This window comes from Marmota marmota, unplaced genomic scaffold, assembly GCF_001458135.2.
Source record: "Marmota marmota marmota unplaced genomic scaffold, marMar, whole genome shotgun sequence".
Taxonomy (NCBI): Eukaryota; Metazoa; Chordata; class Mammalia; order Rodentia; family Sciuridae; genus Marmota; species Marmota marmota.
Window position 1 is genome coordinate 5,141,667 of NW_026000168.1, and position 14,966 is coordinate 5,156,632.

The following is a 14,966-nucleotide window of genomic DNA, read 5'->3' on the forward strand; positions in this document are numbered from 1 at the left end:
AGAATTTGTTAAATTAGCAGTTGTTGGGTCTACTGCCAGATTAGGCTGGAGATGACTCAAGGATTTGCTTTTCTAATAATTCCCCAGTGTATCTGGTGGAGTTGAAGTGGGGACCACACTCTGAGAAGCAGTATTCTACACTATGGTCATTGGACTATCCATCTTCAAACTATGTGCCAAAAAGTCAAATATGATAAATTTGTTCATTCCAGAACTGGACCTGAGAAGACAGCATAATGGCAGCCACCAAGATTTCTGGAGCCATCCAGTATCATACCTATTCCCAAGTCAGGCTCTGTAACTTGTCTAACCATTCTGTTTAATATCCTTCAGTCAATTCTTTGAAAGAGTTCATAAATTTCTAAAGGAAGCATGCTACTAAGCATTGGTATTTTGCACACACTATTTTTTCCCATAAACATTTATTTTCTCAACAAAAATAAATGGTACTGAAACAATCTTCTATGTAGAAAGGACAAGGCTTAATCATAAATTAAGGGCAACCAACAAACACCTATCTTGTTCAGTTCTTGCAAGACAGAACAGTTGTGTCCCAATGCTCCAATTCCAAGGTTATCCTCCTTTATAGATATTCATCAATATTCAAGTCATCATTTGAAAATTCACTCAGCATTACTAACCATTCTAGGGCATAAAACTTGTTTTAGCACTTGAAGATTCTTGAGGTCACTCTCTGTAGAACAAATGTGTGTGTACACACAACAAGAGTTCTGATACAAGTGAGGATGGAGAAGATCTTCTAAGATTCTCCGGGCATCAGGTTGGGACCTCTTGCTAGCAATTCAACTCACCCAATGATTCAGAAGTATGTTTGGAATTTTTGTCTTAGATCCTCCAGTGTTAGCCTTTCTAGAAGTGCCTTACAGAGAGACTTTTTTCCTATGATGACTGTTGCACATTTGAGAGTTTGTTCCTTATAAATCATCTTGCCCCAAAATAGAGTGCTAATGTTGCATAACTCAAGTACACAGGTCTAGACTCATACATCTGTCCACCCTATGGAGTTGGTTCCAGTCTGTTTTCCAAGAGAAATCTCAAAAATGACAACCTGAACTTTCTGGATCCTCTTCCATGCAGAGAAGCACTAACAGCCTATTCAGTCACAGGTCCTAGGGAGCCACCACATTTTTAGTAAGAGGATAGAAACTTCAATACTAACCTAATTGACTTTTAAGCATTTGACTTTATATCTTCACAGCAGAACTTCCTGTGTTCTCCAAATTCTTGATGCTGAACACACACTTGAACTTATTAAAAATATGCACATTAAAAAAATCACACAAAGGTAGCTAAAAGAAACATGACTCATCTACTCTTCCAGAGGCTTGAGTCTTACCCCCAGCTGCCTTTTCTCTTGCAGTATTCGTGATTGAACCCAGTGGCTTGCATAAGCTAGGCAAATGCTCTGCCACGAAGATATGTCCCCAGTCCCTGGAATTTTTTTTTTAAACTGATAGTTCTCTCTGGACTGGGAGAAGAAAATTAATTGGTTCAATTTTGTTTTAAGGATGTTTTGCCTTTCTTGGTTCTCATGAGTATCCATTAGATTTTGATTCACACGTATGCATTTCTTGGTCTATTGAGAGTTATATATCTCCTCATCAAATGGTTTTATTGCATTCTATGGATACTGTTTGTTAATGAGCAGTATTTTTCTCCATTCATTTGTTGGCACAAAGTTCTAGGTCCAAATTGTGGACCTCCACTAAGGAGTACAACTGCTGACACATATTCTATAAATGAACCTCACACATTCATTCTGCAGCACATTTCTGAACCTGTGGTATGAAACATGCTCTGTTATAAGCAATAAAGATTCCCTGGTAAGGATTTTTGCTACCCTAATGTAACTCACATTTAAGTCAATTAGAAATCTGGCATATCTTTTCTCTCCAAATTTTCCTCTCAATATTTGGTCTCTGTGTACTTTCACAAACTGTCTCAAACGCTTTGGAAGGAGACATGATACAAGTAAATAACATAAACAAGAAGATACAGAGTGATTAAAACCAGGGGGAAGTAATAAAGAAATAATAAATATACTGAAGTATAAGAATTTTCAATTATCTAAATTAGAAAAACATAAGATTTAAGTCAAACTTGAAAGTACTATGATTTTTCCAATTAAGTCAATTAATAAATACTGTGAAAAATTCAGTGCCTAAACATATCTTCACACTAAAATTAAAGGTATTTATTTGTCTGGCACTTAAATATAAAAGGTCAGAAAATCAGCTCTTCCTTTTTTAGAAACAGAATTTTTTATGTATTCAACCTTAATTTATAGACTTTTCCCCAGGATTTTAGAATTTAAAAGAGTCAGATACTCTCATCTTCCCACAGAAACTGCCCTAGCAATGAAATCTGCATTAGGACAGAATTAGAAAATCCACAAATAAGATCACAAAGTAAAAAACAGGTCACAGAGCAAAATGATTTTTTTTTTAGTTTTATAGGCAGTGAGAAGTTGACCTAAGTATACTAACTTGATAGAAATTTCATAACAGATCAAAAACTAGAATAACTTCCCTTCAAGCATCAGAATATGGAAGGCAGAAATCATCATGACCACTCTACCTGATAATTTCCTTGTATAGAAATGCTATGGCAATTATATCTTATCCAACCATCTGAGCATCCATCCATCTGTCCATCCACCTACCCACCCATCCACTCATCCATTCATCTACCATCCATCTGTCCATCATCTATTCACCTATCCATCCACCCATCCACCCACCCATCTATCCACTCATCTATTCATTCACTATCCATTCACCCATCATCCATCCATCCATCATCCATCTACGTATCCATTCACTTCTTCTGTGAAAGGCTTCCAGAAGGGGAGAAAATACTATAACTGAACTGTCCATATTTTAAATAAGAGATCTCAAGGATAGAAATCTATTTTAAAACCAGTTTTATATATTTTGCAGGAATAGTTGAACAAATTAAATTAAAAAATTATAGGTATGTTTAATACATGGCACATTGCTCACGAGAGGATAAAAACCTTCAACAAGTATTTGTTGAGTACTTATAAAGCACTACAAATTTTTGAAAACTATGAGTAAGAAATAGATCCTATTCTTTAGAGACTTCTATTCTAATGGCCAAGGGGGATCCATGTAATTCATGCACCATTAACCATAAGTGTGATTATTACATATAAAAATTTACATCTGAGGAACATATTCATCCAGTTCTACCTCCCTAATATATCCTCTTCTCCATTTCTACTATCTAACTCTAAATATTCCTCCAGTTACCCTGAGTTGTCTCCTAATCAGATTCATTGCTTTCCTCCTTTTTCTATTCAAACCACTCTCCACACTGCAGCCAGAGTTATTTTTTAATCAGATTATGTTACTCTTGCTTTCACAGCTTAAATGATTTCACATTCCATTTAAAATAAAATCTAACATTTTTGCCAAGTCTCCAACAACGTTCATCTGTGGGATTTAATGTTTTTTAACTCCCCCCAATCCCATGGCACTTCGGTGTCACTGCCCTTCCTCCTGATTAGTTTTCTATTAAAAAATTACTTCATTAACAAGGCCTTTTTCAAATGCACTATATAATCATTCTTTTCATTTCTTTTATGTCTAAAGAAATGATCTCTTTTAGCTTACTTATATTTGGTCTCTTCCTTATGTAAAACCCATGAAGAAGAGGGCATGTCTTTCTAATTCATCCTCTATCCTCAGAGCCCAGAACAATGCAAAGCACATGGTCCGTGTTTCAGACTGCACTTCCCAAACATGGCTACCATGATCTCCAACCCATGGAATCTTCCTGGTGTGTTAGTCAGCTTTTCATCACTTTGACAAATACCTGAGAACAACAACTTAAAAGGGGGAAAAAGGGGGAAAAGTTTATTTTGGCTCATGATTTTCCAAAGATTTTTGCCTATGGTAGGCAGGCCTCATAGGACAGATCATCATGGCAGTCGGTCATGTTGGAGGAAAGCTGCTTAGCACACTGAAGCCAGGAAGCACAGAGAAAGAGGTGAGAGAAAAGGGACCAGGGACAAGATACAGTTCCCATGGGCATATTCCCAGTGACCTACTTCTTCCAACCATGCCCCACCTAACTACACTTTCCACCATTTTCCAATAGTGCATGTAGCTATCGATGGATTAAACCATGGATGAAATCAGAATCCTTGTGGTCTAATCACCCAACTCTGAACATCACTGCACTGGGGATAAAGCCTTCACCATGATTCCTTGGGGGATACCTCATATCCAAGCCATCTTGCTTTTGCTCCTCTAAGAAGTCCACTAGTAGCTGTGTGCAGCAGCCCACACTTGTAATCACAGATACTTGGGAGGCTAAACCTGGAGAATCACAATTTCTAGATCAGCCTGGGAAAATTAATAGGACACAGTCTCAAAACAGAATTTTTTAAAAATGGGTTTCTGGTGATGTAACTCAGTGAGGTATGCTTGCCTAGCATGCATGAGACCCTGGGTTCAATCTCCAGTACATAAAAAAGTCCATCAGCAGATAAACACATTAGCCTTACAAAAGAAGAAAATCCATTCATTTGCAACAACATGGATGAACCTGCAGACCTGCTAAGAGAAATAGTCCTGACACAGAAAGACAAATACCGCATGACATTGCTTACATGTAGAATTTTAAAAAGTCAGACTCAAATAGCAGAGAGCAGGACAGTGTTTGCCAGGGGTTGGAGAGTAAGAAAACTGGGGAGATATTGGTTAAAGAATATAAAGGCTCAGTTATGTAGTATGAATAAATTCTGAAAGTCTAATGTGCAGCATGGTGATTATAGCTAATAACTTTCTGCTGTACACTTGAAATCTGGAAAGAGAGTTGATCTTAACTGCCTTCATATGCATTAAAAATGGTACTTATGTGGGGTGATGGATATGTTAATTAGCTTGATGGCAGCAGTCATTTCCCAGTGTGTGTCAAAACATTACCTTGTATTCTTTAAATATACACAACCTTTACTTGTCAAGTATAACTCAAGAAAGCCCAGGAAAGGAATAAAAAAAGGGAGTCCAGCTCCTCTCCCTTTGATCTTTGGAACCAATGGAATGCAGAGAAATGGCACTGGGTCTTGGGAGTTTGGATTGTAAGTGTTTATCAAAAGGGCATGTGGAATCATCTTGGTCCCCAGGTATTGGAAGCTGGCAGAACCAGTAGGATGGAGAGCCTTGGGGGAGGTCTTTTGGTAGATGAGGATGGTCTTCAAAGGGGATCGAGGAGGACCCAGCTCTCCTCCCCTCTTTGCCTTCCTAACTCTAAGGAGAGTGGTTTTGCTTTGAACATGCTGCCATTATAAAGTGCTGCCTCACCAAAGGCCCTAAACAATGGGTGATGATTGACAGAAACTTCTAAAACTGTGGGACACAATGAACCTTTTCTCTTTATAAGTTGATCTCTCAGGCATTTGCTACAGAATAGGAAATCAACTCAGGGGCCTAGATGATTGGGCTTCCATCTTGCTACTGTGAATCCTCACTTTTCATGCCTGTGGCTGCTCAAGGAATCATTCTGACTCCTGAAAGGGCACCCCTTTGGGAGGAAACCCCTAATAGCTGTGTATAGAGACCACAAGGAGAGGACTTGGGACAGCAGGAGGAGAGAGAAAGGTCTCTCTGAGAAGCGTCTTCTGGTTTCTCTTGCTCTAGCCCCGACTGAGATAGCCTGAGCATGCACCATCCAGCCAATTGCAGTGTTCCTGGACTCCTGACCCATAGAAACCCTGAGAGATGATAAAATGGCTGTTCTGTTACACCATTAAGCCTCCAGGTTATTTGTTATGCAGCAATCATTAGTGGGAACAGTAGATGCTAAATGAATATTTGAGGAGTGAATGAAGGTTGACATGAACAAAAATGTATGTCGGAGGAGCTGGGAACACAGGATGGATAAGGCAAGGGTTGTGCCAGAATTCAGGTGCTCTGCATTCTGCAGGAACTGCCAATTCCCTGGTGGGATAACTGATATGACAGACATGAGGGAGTCACCATAGCAAAACAGAAAGAGCAGTTATGGCTGCCCACTGTGCTTCAGGAAGAGTGCTGTTGGCAGGTAAGACCAAGCCAGACCTTGAGACATAAGTTGGAGTTTTCTAGGTTGAGAAGAAAATAAACTCAAGCCAGAGGAAATTGTAAGAGCATACGTGAAGAATGTAAAGGGAAATCTCCTTCTGTGTCCTTTAAGAGTTATTGAAAAGGCAATAGTGTATGCTCTACCACCTCTATACTGATGGTACCAAAGAGTCAGTATGCTTAGTTTAAGGGAAAGCTCCTGTTTCTTCCTATTGCAAACTTGTTAGCAGAAAAATATGCAAAAGTGGTATGCAATGATATTTTGGTTTTATACAATTAATTAAAACACACACATATATTATACACACATATATTATGTATATATACATAATATATGTGTGTGTTTTAATTAATTGCATACACACATATAATTATATATGTAATTTTGAGTGAGAGCAGAAATAAGGAAAATGGATTGGGCTGTGGACAAGTGTACACTGGCTTTAGGGTTTGGGTGAGACATGCAGTATGACTAAAGGAATGTGCATGGGAAGATCCTCCAAATAATTAAAACATTTGAGTTGGGCATGGATATCAATTAATTTACCCAGTTCTTGCAACAAACTGGATTGAAGTGTATTCTGACAGGCTCATTCAGATTCATTAATCAGCTTTCCCTCACCGAAATTATAACATTGACAAAGTTCCCAACTTTCATAATCCATCAAAAACAAATCTGGAAGCTCAATTTAAGAAACACTTGGTCATCTGCAAAGTTTAGTTGATACACTTTCAGAGACCATTTGTCGCTGATATCTTTAACATGATATTTATGTGGAATTCATTTACTGAAGAAGGTTTGAATAATATAAAAGAGATTATTGTGCCATAAAGAAAGGCACAAGCTTTCCTTTCCATTCAGCTACACTGAAGGTGTCTGACACTACAAAAAATAAAATCAAGTCAGATTAAAAATAGTATCAAAGGCATCAGGTACTTATTTTTGAGGACATGTGTAGAAGCTAGGGACTTTACAAACACTATTATTATCTTTCCACTGAGTGGAAGAAATGGGGCAGGGGCAGTACTACCTAATTTGTCCAAAGGAACCCATGTGTTTCTCTGCTTGTCAGATACAACCAATTTCATTTGGCCACCTATTGCCAAGAGCATATGCTAAGCAATTGGTACCAACAGGCTTACTAGCCCTGCAAGTCAAGGATTTTTACATAAGGAAACCAAAACTCAGGGCCTATGTAACTTTTCTAAATCACACAGTTTGGTAGGCAGCAGACCCAAGATGTGACCCATTTGATGTGTTGCTCCTTGTACCTGCTAAAGTTAAATGAAGAAGCCACTGAAACTTAATATTTAACTTCATGTGGCACAGAAGATTAACACAAAGTATAATGCATGCCATTTAGGTATGACTGATTCATGTAAATAATGATTCAAATGCACTGAAACTTTAGCTACCCTGCAGTTAATGCAGAAGCTGTGTAGGAACATGCTGGGTTGGTGGATGGGTACAGTGGAGAGAACGTGATTTCACAGATTGCCTTCTGTGAGTCCCAGCCCACTTCCAAACCCTTGGATAGCAATGACTTCACTTGCATGCGCTCTTAATCTTCTCATGGGGAATGGGAGTTATGAGGCTAATGTGCAGCCCCACAAAAAGCATTGGTGACGTGGAGGTGCAGGTTGGGAAACCAGACCAGGAAGGAGGTTCTTCTCCCCACTCTGAGACTCTTCCACACATTTACCCTGGAATCTCCATTGTCCCTTTAAACTTCCTCCAGCATTTACTTCCTTGGAAGGAGAGGGATGGGTGTCTATGGGGAAAGATCTCAATTCAGGCTCTCCAGATTTTGTGATCAGGAGAGATGATCTTGGCCACTGACACAACTGGAATACCGGCACAGATAAGAGGCCTCACTTCTTAACTAAGCAATGCTTTCTGTGTAGATGGAACTTCCCCTTCTCTTTTGCTGTGCTCCCTTTCATGTCACTTCCTGTGAGGTGTCCCTCCTGGAGGAATGCTCTCCCAGGACCCAGGGCTGAGACAGAACCTCTTCTCTGTGCTTCTTACTGGTGGATACGCAGCTGCTTCATGGACAAGAGAGCAGTGTCCAGTGTCCTCTGCCTGTCCTAGTTCATTCATGCTGTCCTGAAGGCAGTACTAACAGTACCATCTTCCCTTTGAAAATGTCCCAATTTGTAGAACAAATTATATGGTCACCTTAATCATAAAATCTATCCATCCTGGTCATTGGCTTAGTTTTCCACATTCCACACCCACTATAGGCTCCTTGAGGGATCCTGGTATTTCTCATTCATCTATGCATTACCAGTGGGGTCCACGGTCCCCAGAACTGCATAATGATATCACAAACTAGTGGACAGATGGAGGACTCTCCCTCCAAGTAGAGGACAGGAACGTCAATGACTAATCAGCTAATGTACAGTATCTTAAAGCAGCAGCATGGTTCATATTAAAGAAAATCCTCCCCTGTGCTTCAAAGTTCAAGAGTTGGAAATGAACTTGGAGGCAAGCATTCAGGATTACAGGCTTAGCAGGGACCTCAGGTGTAGCCAAGTGAAGAAACTGAAGCTCACTGAGCACCCACATGGGCCAGAGAGCTGCTCTCTAGATGGGTCCACATGGGTGAAGGGGAAGGGGACAGAGTCAGGCTCTTGGATTAAGAGGCCCTGGAAGTCTCCTGGGAAGGGACCAGCAAATTGAAGAGCAGGAAGGAAAAGGGACTCCATTGTGATCAGAGGAGCCAGGGAGTCAGAAAGAAGAGGAAGGGTGGATACAGAAACTATCTGGCCAAGATGGTGGTCGAGGGGCAGTACCAGCTGACTACCTGCTGGAGAGTAACAGACCTCCCAGACACATCATCACCAAAGCTTTAAGGTCATGACAGAGATGCCAAGTGGTCCCAGCTCTGTCATAATTATCCTGGTTCCTGGAAAATGTTTAGATTCTCCATTGGTGAATCATTCAAGGTATCTCGGATGAACAATTAGCCATCTGGGAGAACATCTCTTGAGCTTCTAAACTGCTAGATGGACCTACTCATGGAAACAGGATGAAATGAATATAAAATTTCATGCATGTCAAGCATAAACAATGTTCAAGTCACTCTTTAGGTACAGTTCTGTGAGTTCTTACAAATACAAGCAGTCACGAACATAACTGCCATCACAATCAAGGGTTAGAACAGCTTTCTCACCCTGGAAGCTTCCCCTGCCCCTGACTCTCCCTCCTCACCCACACCCAGCCTCCACCAAGCAATAATTACTCTTCTCTATCACAAAATCTGAGCTTTCTCTGGGACCTTCATATAAATGGAATCAACAGCATAAAATACTAACTGCATTTTAAAGCCAGTTCCCAACTAGACACAAAACATGCATCAAGAATTGATTAATGCATTTTGAAAATGCTACCTAGATTATGGCTACTCAAATTTTGGGGCAAAAATCTTCGCTACTTCTTTAAAAAGCACATAAATTTCTATAGTATTAAATGCTGCATAGAAAAATAATTTTAATGTGTTTAATTAGATGTAATGGGCCATTCTTTGACTTTCATTTGAACTGAGGCTATTGCAATAAAATATTTACTATTATAAGCAATAACATTGAAATGAAAGCCCTCATTTTAAAAAATAATTGGCTAATGTGTTTTAAGTACCAGTGAGTGGCAGAGAGAAGCTAACCATTCTCTAAAATATGCCAACTGGCTATTTCTTCTCCCAAGCCAGGCCTATTCATATTCCCAAGAGTCATTTTCAATTTTGTTTCCTTAAAGGAGACAGAAGATCCATTTTAATTTGACTCTTTTTTTATTTGAAAACACACAAATTCAAGTGAATAAGTAAATGGAGTTGCATTAAAACAGCAACACCTGGTGAAATATTATCAGATGTTCAGGAGGCCAGACGTTTTTTGTTTATTCAGAAAGATGCTTCCTGCAGGGAAGAAAAAAATGCAGCAATGTAACTCAATAACGGAAGATGCAAACACAAAGGAAAAAAAATCCAAAAATGATCTTTGCTCAATCCTGAATGCTAGAAATTTCAGATTATTTAATAATCAATTACTAACTGAGCTTGCAAAAAACAGGTCTCTCTAGTTAAAACCTGAGTGTGCAGTGCTTCAGGGGTACAATGCATACTTTAAGCCACTTAGTGACATCTACCTTCCAACACAACCACACACTGACTGCCATCTCCACGTTTGTGATGCCTGCAGCCCTAACTCCCAAGTTCCACATTCACTAAGCCCCCACCCTGCACAAAGGTGATGATATGGTAGGTGTGTGTATGGATGGATGGAGACACACACAGTTCACTTTTCAACATGCAATTTAAAAATCAACCAATCCCAAATGGAGCTCAGCAAATTTAGCCCTACTCCCTCATCTCTGGGGAGGTTCCCTGTCACAATGAATGGGTCCACCACAATGCCTGATGCCCAAGTCAGAAATCCAGGATTCACCCCCATGCCTAGCTCTCTCTCAAGTCTAATCAGTGAGTAGGTCCTATAGCATTAAGCTCTTCTCAGAATCCTAGAAGCTTCATTCCAATCCCACCTCCATTGGTTAGCTCTGTCTGTTCTGCTCATGTGTGCAGGCTGGTGGAGGGCTGCTAACTGGGGTTCCACCTACTCCAATATACCCACTGCTGCCCTGGTCCCCGTTCTCCAACATTAATTTGATTTGATAAGCCTGCTGCTACCTTTATTTTATTCTGTTGACTTTATCCTGTGCCTGGCCTTTGTGCTTTGCACTTGCTATTTCTTTGGCCTGGAGAATTCTTCTCCCAAGAACCCCAGGATCTTTCCAGTCTTCTCCAGAATGCTTGTGCAGATGTCCGCCTTGCATATCCAGAACCTTGCAAACTGAATTTTACTGTAACCATCCTGTGCTACCTGGCTGTACATTGAAAAGCTGCAAATGATGGTGTGGCCTTCTCTGACAGAAAGCAAATACCTAGTGCCTGGCCCATGAAGTAGGTACTCAAAGAATTTCCAAATGAATGCACAGAAACATAATTCCAAGAGCTCAGGACTCACTGTTTGCACTATATGCCCTGGTGTCTATTCAGAACAGCATTTTCAGGACCTGATGGGCAGGAACACTTGTTGCAACAGAACTCACATCCTCTCCATACTTGAGAGCAACAACCCTTGTTTCTCCAAAGCAATTCAGGAATGTAAGTGACTCACTGACTTAGATCCAATTTCCATGGCTGATTTGTAATTTCAAAGCTGTTGTTGTGCTGATATAAAAATTTTAAAAACAGGTGGATTATAGTCACTCAGGTGTATTATGTGACTTACATAACAATTAATTATATATAGTACATATATAATTACATAATTCATAAAAATATGTCAATATATACTATATGTTATGTATTAAATGATTATATATATAAATAAAAATCAGTTTCTACAGACACTTTTCCTGTCTTCCAGGATCTGTCATCTGGCAGGGAAGACATGTTAAATAAGTAATTAAAATAAAGGTGTGATATATTACTGATAAGTAGTATGGATATTAAAGCCAGGATTCTGGTCAATGATTATAACGTTCAAAGAAATTGAAAGTAGTCTTCCTCGTTTATGCTGATTAAATATTATAGAGAATGCTTCTAAGAGAATAGTGTTTAGTGTTTTAAGCTCCATATAGAATTTTGATCTCATCTCTGCTGATCACTACCTTTTAGGCAAAAAAGTTGAACTTCTTGTATTGCTTTTCCCACATACAAAAAGAATCATATTGTCTCTTCCTTATTTTTAGCAAATAGGTATAAAGATGAATTTACATCATATATTTTTTTCATTTTTAGATAATGGTGCTACATAGATGGGATTTTATTCCTTTCCTCAAACCTATTTTTATAGTAAAATTGAAAATTATTTTTCTAATTCTACTTTTTAAATGCATGTGGCTATTTTTTTTTTAGCTTTTAAGGTGATATGTGGACACTTCTCATAAAAAAAGTAATTCATGTCACTTTATAGAGTACTGCAAAAGTCCTTTCTTGTCAATCTCGTGACATGGAACAATTGTGAGGTGGGTTGTATGCATATAAAGAAGTTTAAGCAGAGTTTATTGATTATAAATAAAATAGCTTAAAAAAGACATAATTTTAAAGGTTTTTTCTTATTAGTTCATTACAGTTTTACGTAATATTGGGGTTCATTCTGACACAATCATAAAGCATGGGATTAAGTGGCTCTGATTAGACCCCAGTGCTTCCCTTTTCCTCTCCCCTCCTCCCTCCCCCTGTTCCCCTTCCTTTACAATCCTGGTCATTCTTCTATTTACTTGCAGATTTTTTTTAAATTCCTGTTTTATGGTTAGAAACAAAGGCAGCACTCACTGTGGTATGTTCACAGGTTTGATCAGATTTCTTCTGCAGTTCTCCCCCTCCCTGTCCTTCCTTCCTTCCTTTCCTTTCCTTCAATCCTTACCTCTGTTCCACTATCTCTCATCTATTTTCAAGGAACTTCCCCCACCAAAAAAGGACATATTCAAACTTTGTTTTTTTAATCTGACTTAGGCTTTGAATGATACTATAGATAGTAGAATGTTTACTTAATCAAAATGCATTTTTCTCTCAATAGCCACTCAGTTATATGGCTTCCCACTGATTGTATATCTCTTATTCATTGAAGAATCCAAGTTTGCCTATCAAAATAATTAACTAATGAGAAAAAAAATCAAATGAATTTCAAATCTTATTATAAATAACTCAAACATTTTACCAAAAATTTTATCTTCCTTTCTATTCTCAAATGCATCAACGAATTCACTTGTCCCCCAATGAATTCACTTGTCCCCTGAAAGAGACTAGAAACAGCCTTTATAAGTTGGAGCAGCCCAACGCTGAACCACCACAGCAAATCTAGCATTTGATGAGCTCCCCTGATTTGGCTGGAGCCTCAGTCCAAGTCAAGAGGGAAAGACAGGGGGCTTCCAAGCCAAGGGAAGGCTGCAGCCCACTCTGCTTGCCCCTGAACTTGGAGAAGAGTCAGATCTGCACGTTGTTCTGTAATTGCTTCTAGCAGCCATCTCCCTGAGCATCGAGGCCCTGGCTCGTCAATGCTTTTGCTATCTAAGAGACAGAAACAAATTCAAACCATAGTTCTGGGAAGGACTGCAGCTCTTTGGACCGTCTCCTTAAACACATTTCTTACTCCTCACTTTACCTTCCTATCTGAAAAATCTCCTTATTATGTGCAGCAGAGATGCTAGACATACAGAATGCTAAGTGGAGGGACAGTCAGCCCGAAGGGGCAGAGAACTATCTGTCCTTAGCAGGGACACTGCTGCAGTGGCAAGCACGTCCCCCTTTCTCCTGGAAAATGTACTCCTAGTTCTTCATTGGGCCATTTCCTTCCAAGGGAAAAAAAAAAAAAAAGCCCAAACTTCCCAGCTTCTCTTGCTATTCAGTACAGCAGGGAACTAATTTACTAACTGATAATCAGTAAGGTACAAGGGAAAATGCTATATGGGATTTCAGAGAAGTCTCTTAAAATAGAGAAAGTATACCTATTTCTATCATCCTCCTTGTGTTTGCCTGGGATGTCAGTGCGAGGTTGGAGCTCAGGCAGTCTTCTTGGTTCATGAGGTGAGGATGGTGGCAGAGCATGAGGGTAGGTGCATGTGTGTGAACCTGAGTCGAGGCAGACCTGATGTCTACCTTCAGAGAGACCAACGAACCACTGAACTCCTAAACAACACTCAAGAAACTCCTTTTTTAGCCAATGTTACTTTCAACACTTTATTTGTAGCATAACCTCACCCTTAATGATCAATATATCTACCAATGTCATTATGCTAAAGGTTTATATTATACAACTAGGTGAGGCTCAGAATTATTGTCTATATTTAACAGATGAGAAAAACTAAGGATTGTACATGTCCAAGTCAGAAATTCCAGTTTAGACTCCGGAACTTACAACATCCCTGTACATTGTGGGAGTGAATCTCTCCTTTATGCCTTTAGCTAAATCTCTTAATCTTTTTAAAATCCCCTTTTAAAATTAAGATTAAAACCTCTGCCTACTCTGTATACTACTGTGAGGACAAGTGGCTTTATTGTTGTGTAACCCACAGAGTCCCGGGGAAATAATCGCTCTCTAATTCATGTATGCAATCAAACTACTAAAATGTCCCCACAACATAGTTAGCAATTGTTCAGAAGACTTAACTTCTAGCACAGTCCAAAGGAACTGGTTTATACTGTCCTACTGAAACCAGTTTACAAAATCAAACTCCAAATCACTAATTAGCTTCCTGTTCTAGCAATCTCTTCTGTGTGGCACAGCACTGGGCTGGACTGGGTCTACCCACTTGGGTCCCAGTTTTGCCTGGTCCCCCTGTGCTTGCCTTTTAAGGATGCTGTCTGCTGTCAAGGAATGGTGGCATTGCACATGCTGTGGGGTACTGACTCAGGAAAATCTCTCTGGGCCCATAATCTACAAGCAGTTCAACTGAGTTGCCTGCAAAAGGACTTTGCAATTTTAGAAAAGGGATCTGAGTATGTTGTCCTAAGGTTTTATTGCATGTTTTTTTTTTTTCTTCTCATTTTCAAAAGTAATCACTGGGAGTTGCTTCAGCACTTGAGATCACCTATAAGATCCTGGAATCCTGTACAAACAGTGAGGCTAAAAAGGCTCAGTGGTTTCACCCTAGAGTCAAAAAGGCCCAGACTGTCAATCAGAGAAGACTAAAGAATCACTTTAGCAAATCACACAATCCCTCTAAGTTCTGGTTTTCTCCTTAGCTGCAGAAATGTTTCAAGGAGATAATTTGTGTGCTCAGCTTCCTGTTGCTGGTGTAATGATTTACCGAAAACTCTGGGGCCTACACTCAGGCAAATGTATTCTCAAATG

The 14,966-nt window shown here is 39.4% G+C and overlaps 1 protein-coding gene across 6 annotated transcripts in view; it reads right to left on the reverse strand.

Annotated features, from left to right (window-relative positions):
• Positions 1-14,966, reverse strand: part of Cntn3 (contactin 3) — a 260,616-nt gene that overhangs the window by 65,857 nt on the left and 179,793 nt on the right. The window lies entirely within an intron of this gene.